Source organism: Bos mutus, chromosome 13 (genome assembly GCF_027580195.1).
Source record: "Bos mutus isolate GX-2022 chromosome 13, NWIPB_WYAK_1.1, whole genome shotgun sequence".
Lineage (NCBI taxonomy): Eukaryota > Metazoa > Chordata > Mammalia > Artiodactyla > Bovidae > Bos > Bos mutus.
Window position 1 is genome coordinate 61,949,580 of NC_091629.1, and position 22,711 is coordinate 61,972,290.

Genomic DNA, 22,711 nt, shown 5'->3' on the forward strand with positions numbered 1-22,711 from the left:
GACTATCTTGTCCCCATTGAATTAACCTGGCATCACTGTCAGAAGAAGTCAGCTGACCATTAATAGTGTGCATCTATTTCTGGATTCTCTATTTTATTCCATTGACGTATATGTTTACCTTAGACGAACACTGCCTTGATCACTGTAGCTTTAAAGAAGGACCTTTAAAATGCAGAGGAAGTCCTGAGATTAGGTACTAGAAACCTTCTAATATTGTTCTTGTGAATTTTTTTTCTTTTTTCAGGTCCGTTCTTTTTTGATACAAATATTGACTTTCAATTTCTAATTTTTCATTGCTGGTATATAAAATTACAACTGATTTTGTGTATCTTGGTTATACCTGGTAGCTCAGCTGGTAAAGAAACCTTCTGCAATGCAGGAGACCCGGGTTCAATTCCTAGGTTGGGAAGATCCACTGGAGAGGAAGATAAGCTACCCACTCCAGTATTCTTACGCTTCCCTGGTGGCTCAGCTGGTAAAGAATCCGCCCACAATGTGCGAGAGCTGGGTTCGATCCCTGGGTTGGGAAGATCCCCTGGAGAAGAAGGGAAAGGCTACCCACTCCAGTATTCTGGCCTGAAGAATTCCATGGACTATACAGTCCCCACGGACTACATATACCCTGTATAGTCGAGTCGCAAAGAGTTAAACATGACCGAGCAACTTTCACTTCAAAATTTGTGTATCTGCTTTGTGTCCATCAAGCTTGCTAAATTAAATGACAAATACTAGCGATTTTTTGGAGTTTCTTAGCATTTTCTCTATACATGATTATATTGTCTACAAATAAAGACCTTTTATTTCTACGCTGCCAATATGTATGTCATTTGCTTCTTTGTATTGCCTGTTACAATACAGGCAATAACAGGCGATACAATATATAATAATTCTCCATTATAGAATTAGATGGTGGCTCAGATGGTCAAGAATCTGCTTGCAATGCAGGAGACTTGGGTTTGATCCCTGGGTCAGGAAGATTCCCTGGAGGATGGCATGGCAACCCACTCCAATATTCTTGCCTGGAGAAGCCCATGGGCAGAGGAGCCTGATGGGCCACAGTCCATGGGGTTGCAAAGTGTCGGACATGACTGAGCAACTTAGCAGCAGCAGCATGGTGGAGATGGGCATACTTTTTCAACCTTTCTTCTCTCGATGCTTTTGGTTAAATTCTCACCATGTTTTCAAGTTCACTGAACTTCTCTCCTGAAAGATCTAATCTGTGCTTAGTCCCATACTAGTACAATTTTCATTTCAAATACTGTATTTTTTTAAATCTCTAATGTTCCAATATTTTTTTTCTATCTTTTATTTCATTTCTCATTATGTCTATCTACACGAACCATATTTACAATAGCTATTTTAAAGTACGTGTATGCTAGTTCTATCATCTGTCGTTTCTGGGTCTATTTCTATTGGCTCCTAGTTATGGGATTTTTCTCCTGCTTCTTTGTTTATCTATGATGTTTGATTGGATGAAATTCACTGTGAATTTTATGTAGCTGAATGCTGGATTTCTTGTATTTGTTTAAAAAGTGTTGGGTTTCTGGCAGTTGATACTTGAGGATTAATATGATTCTTTTGAGGCTTAGTTTTAAGTTCTTTTAGGGTTTGTATAGAGCAACCTTTACTCTAGGGCTTTTCTTACAGTGACCTGGTAATTTTTCATTTCTCAGGAGATTGTCCTTGCAAGCTTTTGCAAGTTTTATCCTATGCATGCATGGTTTGGTGTTTACCAGATCTGCGGGGGCACCTTTATGTGTATTTCAGAAATTCTTTCTTTGTCCAACACTCACCTTTTTAAGAAGGTGAGATTTTAAATATATCAGGCTTTTCTATCCTGTATCTTTGTTACTTCCTTCCCTGTTCCATAGCAAGAGACAGGTACTTCACTTTTAAATTTGGTTACTGAATTTTAAAGTTGAAAGGAAAACTAAGCTCCCTCCAAGAAACCTGCTGAGCACACCTTCCTAGGAGGGAGAGGCGAGAAAAAGGGTATTTCTTTAGTTTTTTTTTTAATTGAACACACAAAAAAATTACAAAAATTGAATATAAAAAATACTTATTTAATTACCCTTATTCTATTAATTGTATTGGTAGATACTGAACTACAGCCCTAATATGAAGCCCTCACTAAACCATTAAAGAGCTAATACATTTATTGAGGGAAAAAAAAAAAAGAGCAGATGTTTAGGGGAAGGGTGAAGAGAGGTGAGTGAGTGGTAGAAGGCAAATGTTTCATCCAAGGCGACGTTGTGATGAACTAAGCTGGAGTATACCTGACAGTTGTAATAACATTAATCATCATAAACTATATCTAGAAAATTATGCTCACTACTGAAAATTGGAAAAGGCCACATATATAAAGATGAAAATATATGCCATCTGTAAATCTATCACTTAGAAGATTAACAACTGTTAACATTTGGCAGGTGTCCTCACAGAGTTTGGCTAAGCATATACATGTATACACACACACACACACACACACACACACATCTTTGTTAATTTAAATTGAAATAATAGTACGGATACCACTTTTTAAATTTCCTTTTAATTATAAGCATAACTGAGAGTTGTGTGTTTAGAAACATGATTCTACTTTTCTTTTTTTAAAAAACTTTTATTAGTGTATAGTTGCTTCACAATATGTGCTAGTTTTTGCTGTATATAACATGATTCTTAAGCGGGGATGGGACAATGGTGAGATGAGGGAGGGACCTGCAGGACTCCATTTACCTCCCCCAGCCCCAGACCTGTCTTGACAAGCATCTACTCTGAACACACTTACATTCCCTGCTGCTCTGAGTGGGGTCCATGGATCAGCAGCATTAGCAGTACCTGGGAGCTTGTTAGAAGTGCAGAACCTTGGGCCCCACGACAGACTTAATCAAAATCTACATTTTAACAAACTACCCAAGGGATTCATATATACACTGGGGTTTGAAAAGCTGAGGCTGATAAGCTTCAACTTGACACTGTCAGTGACAGAACCCACTGTCATTGGCAGCAGCCAGAAGTTTCAGTCTAAGAGTTCTATGCAGATCCATTAAGTTTGAAATTTTATTATACTTCTAAATAGAGATGTTGGACAGGGGGACATAGATAGGAGCCTGGAGCTCATGGGAAAGATCGAGGTAAAGAAATAAACAAGGGGGCCAGATGATATTTAGCGTGAAGGGTACAGGAGATCATATAGAGAAAAAATGGAGAAAGCAGTCATGAACTGACTGAAGAAAGGCAACTTCCTGAGACTGAAGAAGAGGAGACTGCAAACGAGATTTTGTAATTGTATTTGTATGTTATGCTTTCAAGTGTAAGAAGGACTGGAGATTTAGAACCACAGAAGGACACAGCTGGAACTGATGGGTAAAAGTTACAGAGAGATCTCTGCCCAGTGTAATGAGCAATATAATGAATAAGCTGGCAACATTCTCATTCTTCCTCAAAAAGCAACTAGAATTATTTTATATCTATAAACTACAAAATCCACAGCCAGCCATCAAGATCTTCAAAGACCACCTTTCAAAGTCATGTGCAGTTCCCCTTCTGCCTCCCAGACTACTGATGAGTCTGGAGCACTCCATTTCACGTGCCAGCCACTCAATTACCCATCCCTGGCTTCTGGCACAGGTCCTGGCTTCTGAATCCAAGTTCTCACCCCCACTAACCACTTCAAGTTGCCCAGCACTGACCAGGAGGCACACTGAGATCATGTTCCGCAGAGCTGCCAAGAGTTCTTGGCATCTGATCAATGGAGCACACAATGAGTGAGTGTTCGGCAATTAATCAGGTGACAGAGAACAACAACTGACAAGCTCAGGAGCCAGAGGATGAGCCAAGGCAAGGCTGGAATGGGGACCAGCAGACTCTACTCCACGCCTGTAACCCTGGGGGATTCTGCTCTAGGTCACCAGAGGGATTAGACATCCTTAACCCAGACAAGTTGCAGTAATGGGAAGTTTACCATGTGTCCTTGGACTCAGGGCTCCCTGGAAGCTGGTAACATTAGGAACCAGACTGTAGGTACTGAACACCATGGGCACCGAGTCGTTCTTCCTCACTCCCTCAGGGTTGGCCTGGAGACATCTCTTATCCTCTGACCTCATCATGGGAATTCCAAACTAGCTCATCGGTGTTTGTGAAGATTAAATGAGACCATCGTAAACAAAAAGTAAAAAGGGTACACAGAAAGTATGCAGTACCTATGTACTACCTTCATTTATACGTTAGGTAAAACGACAGCCAGCCAGCTGAATGGTAAAGCATGTTTCCAGAAACAACATTTTTAATGCTCTTTGAGCACAGAAAAACAATAAAAAGACTTTTTTGTTTTGTCTGTGTGAACTATAATGAAATTTCAACTTGTCCTAAAAGAATGTTCCTCCCTTTTTAAAAACTTTCCTACAAAGGCTGGCACAAGTATGTTACATAATTAGGAAGTAAAGATGCAAAGTCTATTGATATGATATTGATAACACCAATTCTGAAAAAATATCATCAAGCAAAAGAACTCTTCAAGGCCAATGATTATTCTGCAAAAGTCATTCAGGTCTGAGTCTGTTGTTTTAAATGTCTATATCCTTTAAGTACAATATATTTCTATTTCCCTTGATGAAATTTAAGTTTAACTAAAATCACTAAAGTTGGCAACAGCAGCAGGAGACCATTTATAAGGCCAGCAGGGCTATTTAATTTTATTAATGAAAAGTTATATAATAGTTTCAGCAAACTACAGAGCTTCTTTCTTATAGTCCTTTAATATTTATAGAAATTTAAAAGAGTTATACTGCTAGATGCTAGAGTTCATTTTGGAAACTGAGAATTTCAATTATCTGACAGCAATCAATTATTTCAGCTCAACTACAGAAATGGCTATGTAAGAGTTATGCTCATCTTTATTCATACTCTTTCATGACAGGTCAACTGTGTCTAGCACTTGACCTAGAAGCTCAAGTAGCTATGACTGAACAAAACCACCCTAAAAGGATCTCAACTCCAAACCACTGAGTCACATCACTGGTGTTTTTGCTTCTAACAGATATACCAAAGAAAAGAAAAACGTAGTAGTCTGTGAACCATGTAAGGGTCCTGCTTATATTAATAGAAAGAGCTGTACTAAACCACTGAAGAACACATATGTACCTTAAAGGAACTGAAGAGCAAGTCTATAACCGAGTTCAAGGAGATGTTCACGGACACCAGGTCAATGTCCAGAAAACGAAATCCCACACCTCCCATGAACTGTAAAATGAAACCTAGAGTATCATATTTCCCTGCATCTCTATTGCATGGAATCTGGGTTTTTCTAAAAGCAGCCATTTTGATTTTTCAAACTGTTACACAGAAAAGCTACTACTATAATTTCCTATAGAAGTATAATTTTCAAATAAATCTTGATTTTTTGGCTTTAATTAAAACTTTTTACCTTGGAATAATTTTAGATTTACAGGACAGTTGCAAAGGTACTATAAAGTTTTCATGTTCCTTTTACCAAATTCCATCTAAAGTTAGCATCTTACATTACCATGGTACATTTGTCTCTGTTAAGAAAAGGATGTTGGTACATTACTATTGACTAAGCTACAGACTTTATCTGGATTTCACCTGTTTTTCCACTAATGTCTTTTTTCAGTCCTGAGATCCAAGCCAGGGCACCACTTTGCATTTAATGATTTCTTTTTAGGACTTTAAGTTTTGAAATATGCCTAACTTGTTCATCTTATTAACAATGTTCTCATTATAATTATTACAGAAAATAAATCTAAGGCTCCCTGGAAAGTGTGATTTATTGGATACCAGAGAATGTTACATTAAATTAATGTAAACATGGTATTTACACTATTTTTACTGAGAAGAATAAAAGGTAAATTGCTTAAGTAAAATATACTCCTTTGCCTATTTTTGTCAGGAACCAATACACTCAAATTATTTAATGTTTCAAATGTATCTTTTCAAAAAATGCTTGGCACTTACCTGTCTCTTAAGGCTCCATAAAAAGTCCTAAGATATGGTGAATCCTTTTCATTAGTCCTGTAATAGAATATAAATCAAATATAAATATTAAATATAATATAAAATGTTATCACAATCATATTCGGATAATCCATTTTTATCAAATATAAGCAACAACTGTATTCCTTTCATCCTCAAATTTCACTCTAAATTATAGTATGGTATTTTTTAAGGTTACAAAAGAACTAATGTGAGGAACAATTTCATAAATGTATTACATCTTTAGTTTAAAAATGAAGGCATGCAAAATTTAATACAAGTTTTAAGATGAATAGAAAATGTTCTAGAAAAAAAAGGAGTACCACAATGAATAAAACTGACTAAGAAGAATGCTTCACATTCTTTTCCATGTGCATAATGCTGTGGAAATTACTAACTGGTCACAAACAAGTGAATCACATTGAGGGCACAGCCTTGGTGAGTGGAAAACAGTAACCAGGAGTTGAGGATTAGGAGATTTTTGAGAAGACACGTGCCTGGTAAAGCATCCATGTGTGGCATTTTGACTGAGACAGTCCCAACTTATGTCCACTGTTGCAATGTCCTATCCAATTTATTATTTGTCTTGGATTTTCCACTTCCTGGTGACTTTTAATGACAGCATTATAGCAAGCCAGAACATCTCATTGAGCAGTGTGAGATGCCTGCACCCTTAGCCTAGCTGTCAATTTAGCCTGTGGTTAAATGTGAAGACCCTGAGCAGTAACCCATTGCTGGATGGGCTGTAACTGACATCTCATTCACAGAGTCAGCATCTGAACCATGAGCAGAAAAGGGAAGTGCACTTGGACAGCAGTAGCCAAGAGACAGCTCAATCCTTCCTTCAGTCTTGGGTGGAGGTGGGAGAAATAGTCAATGCTGCTGCCCCAGCTGTAACTACATTGAAGGTATTAATTTAAGAAAAGCAGATGGAAAAAAATGTTTTATACACAATATTGATCTACAAACCATGACTCTTCATTTAGATCAAATGACTGGTCTTGAGATTAATGGTGCTCAGTTCTGATTACAAAGTATCTTGTTTACAAAGTTAATTGACAATTATTATTCTCTTGGCTCTAATAGAGAAGAAATTCACAGTTAAATGATGCCAGCTTTCTATCAGTTGTGAGGAGATATTAATACATCAAATAGAAGAAATCAGTTAATTCCAAAAATGGTTTGACTGTTTTCATCCAATTTATGGAATCAACATAGAGCCTTTGGAAGTTTATTCTGTACTATGTAGTACACCTGACACTGCATAGCTGCTATTCCAATTCAGTTAAGAAGTTCAAAAACAAAGATAAAACTATAGTTAGTTCTCATTAGTCACAGTAATTAAGTTCTACAAAGTCATCATGAACGCTAAATTCACTTCAGTTCAGTTCAGTCGCTCAGTCGTGTCCAACTCTTTGCGACCCCATGAATTGCAGCATGCCAGGCCTCCCTGTCCATCACCAACTCCCGGAGTTCACTCAAACTCACGTCCATCGAGTCGGTGATGCCATCCAGCCATCTCATCCTCTGTCATCCCCTTCTCCTCCTTCCCCCAATCCCTCCCAGCATCAGGGTCTTTTCCAATGAGTCAACTCTTCACATGAGATGTTCAAAGTATTGGAGTTTCAGCTTTAGCATCAGTCCTTCCAATGTACACCCAGGACTGATCTCCTTTAGAATGGACTGGTTGGATCTCCCTGCAGTCCAAGCGACTCTCAAGAGTCTTCTCCAACACTACTGAGGAGAGATAAGAAAGCCTTTCTCAGCGATCAATGCAAAGAAATAGAGGAAAACAACAGAATGGGAAAGACTAGTGATCTCTTCAAGAAAATTGAGAGATAGCAAGGGAACATTTCATGCAAAGATGTGTTCAATAAAGGACAGAAATGGTATGGACCTAACAGAAGCAGAAGATATTAAGAAGAGGTGGCAAGAATACATAGAAGAACCGTACAAAAAAGATCTTCATGACCCAGATCATCACGATGGTATAATCACTCACCTAGAGCCAGACATCCTGTAATGTGAAGTCAAGTGGGCCTTAGATAATCACAACGGTGTGATCACTCACCTAGAGCTGGACATCCTGGAATGTGAACTCAAGTGGGCCTTAGAAAGCATCACTATGAGCAAAGCTAGTGGAGGTGATGGAATTCCAGTTGAGCTCTTTCAAATCCTAAAATGATGATGCTGTGAAAGTGCTACACTCAATATGCCAGCAAATTTGGAAAACTCAGCAGTGGCCACAGGTCTGGAAAAGGTCAGTTTTCATTCCAATCCCAAAGAAAGGCAATGCCAAAGAATGCTCAAACTACCGCACAATTGCACTCATCTCACATGCTAGTAAAGTAATGCTCAAAATTCTCCAAGCCAGGCTTCAGCAATACGTGAACCGTGAACTTCCAGATGTTCAAGCTGGTTTTAGAAAAGGCAGAGGAACTAGAGATCAAATTGCCAACATCTGCTGGATCATGAAAAACGCAAGAGAGTTCCAGAAAAACATCTATTTCTGCTTTATTGACTATGCCAAAGCCTTTGACTGTGTGGATCACAATAAACTGTGGAAAATTCTTCAAGAGATGGAAATACCAGACCACCTGACCTGCCTCTTAAGAAACCTGTATGCAGGTCAGGAAGCAACAGTTAAAACTGGACATGGAACAACAGGCTGGTTCCAAACAGGAAAAGGAGTATGTCAAGGCTGTATTGTCACCCTGCTTATTTAACTTATATGCAGAGTACATGATGAGAAATGCTGGGCTGGAAGAAGCACAAGCTGGAATCAAGATTGCCAGGAGAAAAATCAATAACCTCAAATATGCAGATGACACCACCCGTATGGCAGAAAGTGAAGAGGAACTCAAAAGCGTCTTGATGAAAGTGAAAGTGGAGAGTGAAAAAGTTGGCTTAAAGCTCAACATTCAGAAAATGAAGATCATGGCATCTGGTCCCATCACTTCATGGGAAATAGATGGAGAAACAGTGGAAACAGTGTCAGACTTTATTTTGGGGGGCTCCAAAATCACTGCAGATAGTGACTGCAGCCATGAAATTAAAAGACGCTTACTCCTTGGACGGAAAGTTATGACCAACCTAGATAGCATTTTTAAAAGCAGAGACATTACTTTGCCAACAAAGGTCCATCTAGCCAAGGCTATGGTTTTTTCCAGTGGTCACATATGGATGTGACAGTTGGACTATGAAGAAAGATGAGTGCCAAGAATTGATGCTTTTGAACTTTAATTAGCAAACACCAAACTACTGCTCTTAGAGGAAACACAGAGTTAGGTTCCTGTGAGCCTCTGGCTACAACAGTTTCATCAATTAATCAACAAAACCTTGTGTTTTACATGTTTCTGTATAAAGACACTATATTTAATATATATTATTGATTCATTAACACTGAACTCAGAGTCCATAGCACTAACTCATGCCTGAATAAAGCTTATTTAAGACATGTATCGGAGAAGGCAATGGCACCCCACTCCAGTACTCTTGCTTGGAAAATCCCATGGACGGAGGAGCCTGTTAGGCTGCAATCAATGGGGCCACTAAGAGTCGGACGCTAGTGAGCGACTTCACTTTCACTTTTCACTTTCACACATTGGAGAAGGAAATGGCAACCCACTCCAGTGTTCTTGCCTGGAGAATCCCAGGGATGGGGGAGCCTGGTGGGCTGCCGTCTATGGGGTCGCACAGAGTCGGACACGACTGAAGTGACTTAGCCTAGCATAGCAAGACATGTATTTTCTCTGTAAAATATATCACATAGTAGCCTTCTCGCACTTAGGAACACTGTATATAGCACTTCAACAGTATGCCTTGGAGCTACTGTAAACAGTGAAATCACCAAAAAAGAAAAGAAAAAAATGGCACCCTGAAAGGTGTATACTGTGAGAGTGTAAGAGCTGAAAGAAACCTTTGCTTTACCTGAGCTGGGAACAAGTATGTTGAGCAACTCAAATTTTCTGTTGCTGCTAAGTCACTTCAGTCATGTCCAACTCTGTGTGACCCCAGAGATGGCAGCCCACCAGGCTCCCCCGTCCCTGGGATTCTTCAGGCAAGAATACTGGAGTGGGTTGCCATTTCCTTCTCCAATGCATGAAAAGTGAAAAGTGAAAATGAAGTCGCTCAGTCGTGTCTGACTCTTAGCGACCCCCAGGGACTGCAGCCTACCAGGCTCCTCCATCCATGGGATTTTCCAGGCAAGAGTACTGGAGTGGGGTGCCACGTTACTATGGCCCTAAATAACCAGAAAAGGGCCAAGAATACTGCTTTGAGGGTTTCAATTAATTTTTTTGTGAGCAGGGAGAATTCATAAAATGGAAATCATAAATAATGAGCAGACACTGTATTTGATTTTACAGTGATAACACAAACTTTGGTTGAGCACACTATCACAGAGTAAAAATCAATGTTCTTATTAATTTATAAAGCACAGAACAGAAACTAGCTTGAACATGGTTGTGATTAACACCTAATTCACAACCATACCATGTAAATGGCAATATATGACGTTTAAGTAGATGCAAACACATCCCACAATTACATTCACCAAAGACAGTCTACCAAACAACACTGACAAATATTTATATATATACACACACACACACACAGTTAAAGAAAGTGAACCAGAATATTTTTTGACAAATATGATGTTGAATAAAAACTACTCCAACGTGGCAGTACATATTTTCTCTTTTTGCTATCAGTTCAGTTGCTTAGTCAAGTCCGATTCTTTGTAGCCCCCTAGACTACAGCACGCCAGGTTTCCTTGTCCATCACCAACTCCCAGATTTTGCTATATATCTTAGAAATCTTTAAGGTTTTTAAAACTCAGTAAAATCATCAATAGCGTGGAATTTTTTTCAGTTGAGCACTTTAAATATTGGCTTCATAATAAACGTATGGACAAGAGGGAAGGGGGGTGGAGTGAATTGGGAAATCAGGATTGATGTTTATATACGCTACTATGTATAAAATAACTAATGAGAACCTACTGTATAGCACAGGGAACTCTACTCAATGCTCTGTGGTGACCTAAATGGGAAGGAAATTCAAAAGATAGGAGATATATGTACATGTGTGGCTGGTTTACTTTGCTGTACAGTAGAAACTAACAATACAGAAAAGCATCTATACTCCACTAAAAATTTTAAAAATAAATATTGGCTTCATTTTGTTCAGTTAGTTGGAAACCTTTAATTCAGATTTAATCTACACAGAGAACCAGGGCTTTTTACTTAGATATGTTTATATTTTGTACCAGGATAAAATGGATTTCAAATGCTGACAATCTATTAACAGCAGCATCTAAATTTGGTAAAATGTTCAAAAAAGATTTCTAACTTTTTTGTCAGATACAACTTATCTGACAAGTTTTCTCTTGTAAAAATTTCATTGAATAAAGGTACTCTAAATAGAGTAAAAAAAGACTGTGCCTATGAAAATATACGGGCTAGAATATTTTCATGTTAAACTATTTAAAAAAATAATTTACAATGACCCCAATTAAGTAGAATTTGCTTTAACTTACCAGGTACCTTAGTACCTACACAGATGTTATACTCTCAAATTTAAAAATTTATGATTTACAGCAAGTAATAGCTATTGAAAAAATAAACAATTTCAAGCTTGGTAATCAAAAATGAAACTGTGAAGACTACAATTTTAGGAAACAAAAATAATACAACCATGTTTCAAAACTACATTTCTTTCAGAAAAATACAGAGACCCAGGACTACAAACAAATTACGATGAAGAAACTAAATAATGTATATGAACTTTTACTGAGAATTCTATTTATGTTCTTTTTAAAGTTGAAAAAATTCAGCATGAAACAGTTTTGTTTTGCTTTGATATTTGTCTCGATAATTTGGGTTTTTTATATTAACATGGAAATATGTTAATATTTTTCAGAAATAAATTTATTTTAAAATAACTTCTTCAGTCAGTTCAGTTCAGTCACTCAGTCATGTCCAACTCTTTGTGACCCCAAGAATCGCAGCACGCCAGGCCTCCCTGTCCATCACCAACTCCCGGAGTTCACTCAGACTCACGTCCATCGAGTCACTGATGCCATCCAGCCATCTCATCCTCTGTCGTCCCCTTCTCCTCTTGCCCCCAATCCCTCCCAGCGTCAGAGTCTTTTCCAATGAGTCAACTCTTCGCATGAGGTAGCCAAAGTACTGCAGTTTCAGCTTTAGCATCATCACTTCCAAAGAACACCCAGGACTGATCTCGTTCAGAATGGACTGGTTGGATCTCCTTGCAGTCCAAGGGACTCTCAAGAGTCTTCCCCAACACCACAGTTCAAAAGCATCAATTCTTTGGCACTCAGCTTTCTTCACAGTCCAACTCTCACATCCATACATGACCACTGGAAAAACCATAGCTCAAATAAAAATAATCTTTCAATCAACAAATAAAATCATATTATTTCATTATTTTTTAGTACTTATTTTTAGAAAGAATCTTCAGTTTGGGTAATAAATGGTTAACCCAACTGTGGTGGTTAACTTTATGTGTCAACTTGGCTAGTTTGATCTAACTCTAGTCTACATGTTGCAGTGAAGGTCCTGTGGATGTGATTAACAATTACAACCAGCTAACTTCAAACAGATTATTCTCCATAATGTGGGGGACCTCATCCAAACAGTTTAAGGCCTTAATAGTAAAGACTGAACTTTCCCAAGGAAGAAGCAATTAATTCTGTCTCAAGACCAACAAAGAAACCTTGCCTGAGTTTCCAGTCTGCTGAACTGCCCTGCAAATTCTGACTCAAGGTTACATCATCAACTTTTACCTAAAATTTCTGCCTGTTGGCCTACTCTACAAGTATCACACTTGCTAGCTCCCACAATCATGTGAGCCAGTTCCTTAACATAAAATCTCTTTCTCCCTATCCATCTTTCTTTCTATTTATTGGCTGTGCTGGGTCTTAGATGCAGAATGTGAGGCCATTCAGTGCCAGCATGCGAACTCTAGTTGTGGCATGTGGCCTCTTCCTGGACCAGTAATCGAACCTGTGTTACCTGCACTGGCAGGCAAATTCTTAACCACTCAACCACCAGGGAAGCCCTTTCTTTCTTTCTCTCTTTCTTTCTATTGTGTATCTATCATCTGTCTATCAGTCTATCTACCTATCATCTATCTATCGTGCACTCACAAAAGCTATGATAGCATAGACAGCTGTATCTCCTGCTACTTGCATTTCTCTGCACAACCAAATACACTAGGTAAGAGACCATCAGAAGTGTCAAGCACCTCCACCCCATGGAAGCTACTCCCTGATAAAAGTAGAAAATGAAAGTTTCATCTCAGGAAGCATGCAGTCAAATCACTAACAGTACCTTTAAAGAAGAATAAAATCTCAGATTTTAGGGCCACATCTTTCTATACCAGAATGATACCAGATAACCCAACAACCCAGGTTTTAAGGAACAAGGTTATATCTTCCTTCTCTTTTTCATCACCGTTCTAACAGGAAGTCTGAGAAAGATAAAGTGTTCTAAAGTGCTACTTGGCAAACATTTCATTTTGCTAAACAAACAATGTCTCAGAAGACATTGTCAGTCCTAAGTGCTATAAAAATGGCGAGAGAACATAAAAAATGTGTTTTTTTAATGTTTTCAATAATCATGTTTTCAGTAGTATTACTGTTGTCATTCTGAGATTGCTGCATGTGTAATATGGGATAAAAATGAGTGATTATGGGATTTTCTAATTCTATAATTACTTAAATCTTTCAAAACCAGGATTCTTGGCATAGACAAAAGGAGATGTAAAAGGAAGATTCAATTGCACTGTAGTCTAGAGTTTTATTGGAAGCATCAATATGAACATGTGAGGTATTTTATTGTATCTTAAATATGTGCGTATATTTCTGAGCTCTGATGACCGAAAAGGCCTATAAAGACCAAACCAGCATCACTGAGCATTCCTTAGAGACCAGAGCTTCTTAGAGAAATGGCTAATTCTGGGACTCAGGAGCCAATTTCAAAAGGCTTCCACTGGGCAAAGATGGAATAATTTGAGCTTCATTAATGACAATAATTGAGATGGATTAAAACTCATCAAATATGTTTAATTCTAAGAATTTATGATTTTTTTTAAAAAATTGGTCACTTTCAAGAAATGATAGAGAACCAATTACTTATCTTAAAAACCATTAAGTCAAAGAAAAACCTCAAGAATTTGTCCTGCCTTTCCTTTATGAACTGTAATACCTAAATTCTTTCAACTAGGATAGCATTCGCAACACACACATCTAATGGTAATGAGTAAAAGTCTAACTGGCTATGAGGGTATAAGCACAGCTTTAAAACAACAAGTGGTTTATATTAACCAAGGGGTGACCCTTAAGTAGTGAAGGTAAAAGAAAAAAACAAGAAAATAAATTTGAGTACAGGCATCCAATGCTGTCCACTGAGGGAAATACCTTCACATTGTCAGTTCAGCCAAGTCAGTAAAAAATACATAAATAACTAAGCAAACAACATTAACCCCCAGCTCCAAGGTGATAAGTCCACAGAGTTGCTATGTGTTATTGAAATTTTCCAGTTTTCAACAAATATGGCAAAATGTGCAAAGAAACAGAAAACCCATTTGCAGGAAAGAAGACAGGCAATATAAATTGATTTTAAAGGGGCTAGATGTTAGACTTAACAGATACAGACTTCAAATCAGCTATTATAATAAGTTGGGCTTCCCTGATAACTCAGTTGGTAAAGAATCCGCCTGCAATGCAGGAGACCCCATTTGATTCCTGGGTTGGGAAGATGTGCTGGAAAAGGGTAAGCCACCCACTCCAGTACTTCTGGGCTTCCCTTGTGGCTCAGCTGGTAAAGAGTCTGCCTGCAATGCAGGAGACCTGAGTTCGATCCCTGGGTTGGAAAGATCCCCTGGAGAAGGGAAAGGTTACCCATTCCAGTATTCTGGCCTAGAAAATTTCATGGACTGTATAGTCCATGGGGTTGCAAAGAGTTGGACACCACTGAGCAACTTTCACTTTCACACAGAACTAAAGGAAATCATGTAAAAAGAATTAAAAGAAAGTACAATGAATATCAATAAAGATATAAAAATGATAAAAAAAGAGCCAAATAGAAAATCTGAAATTGTACAATAACTGAAGAAGTACAATAACTGAAGTGGAAAATTCACTATAGGAACTCAACAGCATACATGAGTCAATAGATATTGTACAATTTGAAGGATGGGCCGAAAAAAATGAAAGGAGTGAACAGACCATCACAGAAAAAGAGAAAGGGGCAGAAAAAAGATTTAAATAAAGGCTGAAATCTTCCCAAATTTGACGAAAACATTAGTAATCTATACATTAAGAAGTTCAACAAACTCCAAACCAGATAAATATAAAGAGATATACACCCAGACAAAATATAATCAAAGTGTTAAGAAAAAAGAAAAAAATCTTGAAATTAGCAAGAGAAAAATGACTCATCACATAAAAGGGATACCAATAAGACTAACAGCTGACTGACTTATCATCAGAAGCAGAAGAAACTAGAAGGCAGTAGGACTGAGTATTCAAAGTGCTGAAGATAAAACACTGTGAATTAAGATCTTATGTCTAACAAAACTCTCTCATCTATGAAGGTGAAAGCAACACATTCCCAGAAAAACAAAAACTGAGAGAATGTGTTGCTAGAAGATCTATTTTATAAGAAATACTGGAGAATTCTTCAGGCTGAAAACAAATGACACCAAATGGTAATTTCAATCCACACAAAAAACAAGACTGCCAATAAAGGTAATTATGTAAAACTATAACTATACATTTCCTTCCCTTCTCTTAACTGATTTAAAGAGCAATTCAATAAAACAATAAGCATACAATTGTATTGTTGGGCTAATAAGATATAAAGTTTTATATATTTGATAAAAAAAAAAAGAAGCAGAGATGAGAGCAAAGCTGCATTAGAGAAGGAAATAACACCAGATGGTAACTTAAATCCACAGAATACATGAAGCAAATGAAAAATAGAAAAATTATTGTAACTCCATAAATATGTACCTATTCTCCTTACTTCTCTTAGCTGCTTTAAAAGACTTAAGATTTTTTTTTAAAGATTTATATAAAGTAAAAATTATAACAATATATTGTTGGGTTTCTAAAATATACAGACATAATATGAATAACAAGAGTAGCAAAAGAGGGGGGAAAGAAACAGCTATACTGAAATGTCTTTTGCTGAAACTAGGTAAATATCAGAAATAGATTCTTTTAAGATCTGTATAGAAAGTCCTAGAACAAACACTAATGAAATAATTCAAAATGTTTAATTTTAAAATTATTAAAGGAGCTAAGACACCACACTGGAAGAGATTCGCTTATTTAAAAACGGTATTCTTCACAGAGCTAGAACAAATAATTTCACAATTTGTATGGAAGTACAAAAAACCTCGAATAGCCAAAGCTATCTTGAGAAAGAAGAATGGAACTGGAGGAATCAACCTACCTGACTTCAGGCTCTACTACAAAGCCACAGTTATCAAGACAGTATGGTACTGGCACAAAGACAGAAATATAGATCAATGGAATAAAATAGAAAGCCCAGAGATAAAGCCACGCACATATGGACACCGTATCTTTGACAAAGGAGGCAAGAATATACAATGGATTAAAGACAATCTCTTTAACAAGTGGTGCTGGGAAATCTGGTCAACCACTTGTAAAAGAATGAAACTAGAACACTTTCTAACACCATACACAAAAATGAACTCAAAATGGATTAAAGATCTAAACGTAAGACCAGAAACTATAAAACTCCTAGGAGAACATAGGCAAAACACTCTCTGACATACATCACAGCAGGATCCTCTATGACCCACCTCCCAGAATATTGGAAATAAAAGCAAAAATAAACAAATGGGACCTAATTAAACTTAAAAGCTTCTGCACATCAAAGGAAACTATTAGCAAGGTGAAAAGACAGCCTTCAGAATGGGAGAAAATAATAGCAAATGAAGCAACTGACAAACAACTAATCTCAAAAATATACAAGCAACTCCTACAGCTCAACTCCAGAAAAATAAACGACCCAATCAAAAAATGGGCCAAAGAACTAAACAGACATTTCTCCAAAGATGACATACATATGGCTAACAAACACATGAAAAGATGCTCAACATCACTCATTATCAGAGAAATGCAAATCAAAACCACTATGAGGTACCATTTCACACCAGTCAGAATGGCTGTGATCCAAAAGTCTACAAATAATAAATGCTGGAGAGGGTGTGGAGAAAAGGGAACCCTCTTACACTGTTGGTGGGAATGCAAACTAGTACAGCCACTATGGAGAACAGTGTGGAGATTCCTTAAAAAACTGGAAACAGAACTGCCTTATGACCCAGCAATCCCACTGCTGGGCATACACACTGAGGAAACCAGAAGGGAAAGAGACACGTGTACCCCAATGTTCATTGCAGCACTGTTTATAATAGCCAGGACATGGAAGCAACCTAGATGTCCATCAGCAGATGAATGGATAAGAAAGCTGTGGTACATATACACAATGGAGTATTACTCAGCCATCAAAAAGAATACATTTGAATCAGTTCTAATGAGGTGGATGAAACTGGAGCCTATTATACAGAGTGAAGTAAGCCAGAAGGAAAAACATAAATACAGTATACTAACGCATATATATGGAATTTAGAAAGATGGTAACAATAACCCGGTGTACGAGACAGCAAAAGAGACACTGATGTATAGAACAGTCTTATGGACTCTGTGGGAGAGGGAGAGGGTGGGAAGATTTGGGAGAATGACATTGAAACATGTAAAATATCATGTAAGAAACGAGATGCCAGTCCAGGTTCGATGCACGATACTGGATGCTTGGGGCTAGTGCACTGGGACGACCCAGAGGGATGGTATGGGGAGGGAGGAGGGAGGAGGGTTCAGGATGGGGAACACATGTGTGCCTGTGGCGGATTTATTTTGATGTTTGGCAGAACTAATACAGTTATGTAAAGTTTAAAAATAAAATAAAAAAAAAAAAAAAGAACAAAGAAAGGCATAAGACCTATCGAAAACAAAAAGCAAAATGGCAGGTTTAAATCAAACCATATCAATAATATTAAATGTGAACAGGTTAAACAATCCAACCAAAAGTTGGAGATTATCTCATTGCATTTTTAAAAATTGCACCATATGTTGTTTATAGGAGACACATTTTAGGTTTGATGAAAGTAGAAAGATACATAGTAACACACTATGCAAACAGCAACCATAGGAGAATCAGACAAAACAGACTTTAAAACCACAACAATAGCAAAGAAGAACTGAAAGAATAAACAATTCAAAAATTATAATGAGAGATTTCTTTATCCCATTTCAATACTAGATAGAACAACCAGGAAGAAAATCAATAGAGAAATAGAAGATGGAATAAAACTATAAGCCAACTAGACCTGCCAGATCTCTGTACACTTCACCCAACAACACAATATACATTCCTCTCGAGTGTACATTAAACATTCTCTAAAACAGACCATACTCTAGACCATGAACAGCCCTCATAATTTAAAGTGATTAATATCACGTCAAGAATGTTCTATGACCACAATGGAATGCGTATCAGAAATCAGTAACAGAAGGAAATTCTGGAAATTCACAAATACATGGAAATAAAACAATATACTGGTAAATAACCAATGAACCAAAGAAGAAATCATAAAGGAAATTAGAAAACACCCTGAGATGAATGAAAGTTAAAATACAACATACCAAAATTCATGGGGTATAGATAAACCCAGGCTTCAGCAATATGTGAACCGTGAACTTCCTGATGTTCAAGCTGATTTTAGAAAAGGCAGAGGAACCAGAGACCAAATTGCCAACATCCGCTGGATCATCGAAAAAGCAAGAGAGTTTCAGAAAAACATCTATTTCTGCTTTATTGACTATGCCAAAGCCTTTGACTGTGTGGATCACAATAAACTGGAAAATTCTGAAAGAGATGGGAATACCAGACCACCTGATCTGCCTCTTGAGAAATTTGTATGCAGGTCAGGAAGCAACAGCTAAAACTGGACATGGAACAACAGACTGGTTCCAAATAGGAAAAGGAGTTCGTCAAGGCTGTATATTGTCACCCTGTTTATTTAACTTATATGCAGAGTACATCATGAGAAACGCTGGACTGGAAGAAACACAAGCTGGAATCAAGATTGCTGGGAGAAATATCAATCACCTCAGATATGCAGATGACACCACCCTTATGGCAGAAAGTGAAGAGGAACTCAAAAGCCTCTTGATGAAAGTGAAAGTGGAGAGTGAAAAAGTTGGCTTAAAGCTCAACATTCAGAAAACGAAGATCATGGCATCCGGTCCCATCACTTCATGGGAAATAGATGGGGAAACAGTGGAAACAGTGTCAGACTTTATTTTTCTGGGCTCCAAAATCACTACAGATGGTGACTGCAGCCATGAAATTAAAAGACGCTTACTCCTTGGAAGGAAAGTTATGACCAACCTAGAGAGCATATTCAAAAGCAGAGACATTACTTTGCCAACAAAGGTTCGTCTAGTCAAAGCTATCGTTTTTCCTGTGGTCATGTATGGATGTGACAGTTGGACTGTGAAGAAGGCTGAGCGCCGAAGAATTGATGCTTTTGAACTGTGGTGTTTGAGAAGACTCTTGAGAGTCCCTTGGACTGCAAGGAGATCCAACCAGTCCATTCTGAACGAGATCAGTCCTGGGTGTTCTTTGGAAGGAATGATGCTAAAGCTGAAACTCTGATACTTTGGCCACCTCATGGGAAGAGTTGATTCATTGGAAAAGACTCTGATGCTGGGAGGGATTGGGGTCAAGAGGAGAAGGGGACGACAGAGGATGAGATGGCTGGATTGCATCACTGACTCGATGGACGTGAGTCTGAGTGAACTCCGGGAGTTGGTGATGGACAGGGAGGCCTGGCGTGCTGCGATTCATGGGATCGCAAAGAGTCGGACACGACTGAGCGACTGATCTGATCTGATAGATAAAGAAAGCAGTGCTTAGAGAAATTTTATAGTTGTAAATGCTGATATTAGAAAAGAAGAATGATCTTAAATTAATAACCTATCTTTCATCTTAAGAGCCAAGAAAAAAAAACAATCTAAACTTAAGCAAACAGGAGGAAGGATATAATATAGATTCAAGTGCCAACAGATGAAATAGAGACTAGAAAAAAGATAGAAAATCAATGAAAACGAAAGCTGTTTCTTTGGAAAGATCCCCAAAGTTAACACCCTTTTAGTTTTGAAAGTGTTAGTTGCCAGTCATTTCTGACTCTTTGTGATCCCATAGACTACAGCCCACCAGGATCCTCTATCCATGGAATTCTCCAGGCAAGAATACTGGAGTGGGAAGCCATCCCCTTCTCCAGGGGATCTTCACAACCCAGAGATCAAACCTGGGTCTCCCACATTTAGTTATAGTGATCAAGATAAAAATAGCAGAACACACAAATTACCAGAATCAGAAATGAACAAAAAGACATTACTATTAGCCATACAGAAATAAAACATATTGCATAGGAATACTATGAACAACTGTAAACCAACAAATTGGATAATTTAGAAGGAAAGAACAAATTCCTAGAAAAACACAAAAAACTAAAACTTACTGAAGGAAAAACAGAATCTCTGAATAAACTTAAAACAAGTAAAGAGACTGAATTGGTGATTAAAAACACTTCTAACTCAGAAGGCTTCACAGGAGAATTCTGCCAAACATTTAAATGAGAATTAATACCAATCATTGACAAATTCTCCCCCCCTCAAAAAAAAAGGAGATAATACTTCTATGAGGCCAGCAGTACTCTGATAACCAAAACTAGAAAAAGATATCATGCAATAACTACCAATATTTTTTATGGCTACAGAGGCAAAAATCTTCAACAAAATATTAGCAAACTAAAATCCAGCAATATACAGAAGTATTATAGAAGACAACCAAGTGGGATTTACCCTAAGAATGCAAGGTTAGCTCAAACCACACACACAAAAAATCACTATATCAACCATACAAATAAAAAATAAAAACCACATGATCATATCGACAGACAGAAAGGGTATTTCCCCAAATCCAATACCCTCTTGTCATAAAAAGCATTCAACAAATCAGGAATAGAAAAACACTGAATGTATCCCTCCTAAAACTAGGAATAAGAAAATAAAGTCCTATTTCTTACCATTTCTACTCAACATTTCACGCCAGGTTCTAACCAATGCAATTAGGTAAGAAAAAAAAAACCTCAGCACCCAGAGTTGGAAAGGAATAAGTATAACTGTCCCTATTCATAGAAAAAGCTGGCTTAAAACTCAACATTCAAAAAACTAAGATCATGGCATCCAGTCCCATCTCTTCATGACAAACAGATGGGGAAACAATGGAAACAGTGAGAGACTTTATTTTCTTGGGCTCCAAAATCACTGCGGATGGTGACTGAAGCCATAAAATTAAAAGATGCTTGCTCCTTGGAAGAAAAGCTATGACCAACCTAGACAGCAACCGAGACAACCTAAAAAACAGAGACATTACTTTTCCGACAAAGGTCCGTCTAGTCAAAGCTATGGTTTTTCCAGTAGTCATATACAGATGTGAGAGTTGGACTATAAAGAAAGCTGACTGCCAAAGAATTGATGCTTTTGAACTGTAGTGTTGGAGAAGACTTATTGAGAGTCCCTTGGACTGCAAGGAGATCAAACCATTCAATTCTACAGGAAATTAGTCCTGAATATTCATTGGAAGGACTAATGCTGAAGCTGAAACTCCAATGCTTTGGCCACCCGATGCGAAGAACTGACTCATTGGAAAAGACCCTAATGCTGGGAAAGACTGAAGGTGGGAGAAGAAGGGGACGACAGAGGATGAGATGGTTGGATGGCATCACTGAATCAATGGACATGAGTTTGAGCAAGCTCCGGGAGTTGGTGAAGGACAGGGAAGCCTGGCGTGCTGCAGTCTGTTGGGTGGCAAAGAGTCAGACACAACTGAGCAACTAAACAACAACAATTCAGAGATAATATGATTTTGCAGAAAATTCTAAGGAATCTAGTAAAAAAAATTAAACACAAGTCACCAGGTTCAGCAAGGTTGCAGCATCCAAGAATAAAATAAAATTCGATCTATTTGCATACAACAGCAATGACAAAATCAAAAGTGAAAGAATGAAATTAAGAAAACAGCTGCATTTACAATCACTTCAAAAAGAATAAAGTACTCAGAAGGCATATATTTAACAAAGATAGTATAAGACTCGCTCACTGGAAACTACAAAACATTGTTGGAAGAAATTATAGACAAAACATGCTATATTCATGGGTTATTAAGAATTAATATTGTTTGGATGTCAATACTCCGGATTCATTTATATATTCAGCACAATTACTACTATGATCCAAGCTGCCTTTTTCTGCAGCTATTTAAGGAAAAATTGATCCTAAAACTAATTCAGATATGCAAAGAACTCAGAATAGCCAAACAGGCTTAGAAAAAGGAGAACAGAGTTGGAAGATTCACATTTCCCAATTTCAAAACTTACTATATAGTTGCAGTGATCAATACAGTACAGTACTGACACAAAGACAAGTATGTAAAACAATGGAAGAGAATTAAGAATTCAGAAATAAACTCCTACGTTTATCATCTAGTTTGACAAACTGTGCCATCCAAAACAATGGCAAAGTACAGCCTCTTCAACA

At 37.6% G+C, this 22,711-nt stretch overlaps 1 protein-coding gene across 14 annotated transcripts in view; it reads right to left on the reverse strand.

Annotated features, from left to right (window-relative positions):
- Positions 1–22,711, reverse strand: part of ZNF438 (zinc finger protein 438) — a 198,962-nt gene that overhangs the window by 124,873 nt on the left and 51,378 nt on the right. For all 14 annotated transcript variants that reach the window (XM_070381852.1, XM_070381848.1, XM_070381851.1 and 11 more), the window contains one exon: positions 5,974–6,030. The gene's annotated coding sequence lies outside the window, so the exon portion shown is untranslated. The remainder of the gene's footprint in view (positions 1–5,973; positions 6,031–22,711) is intronic.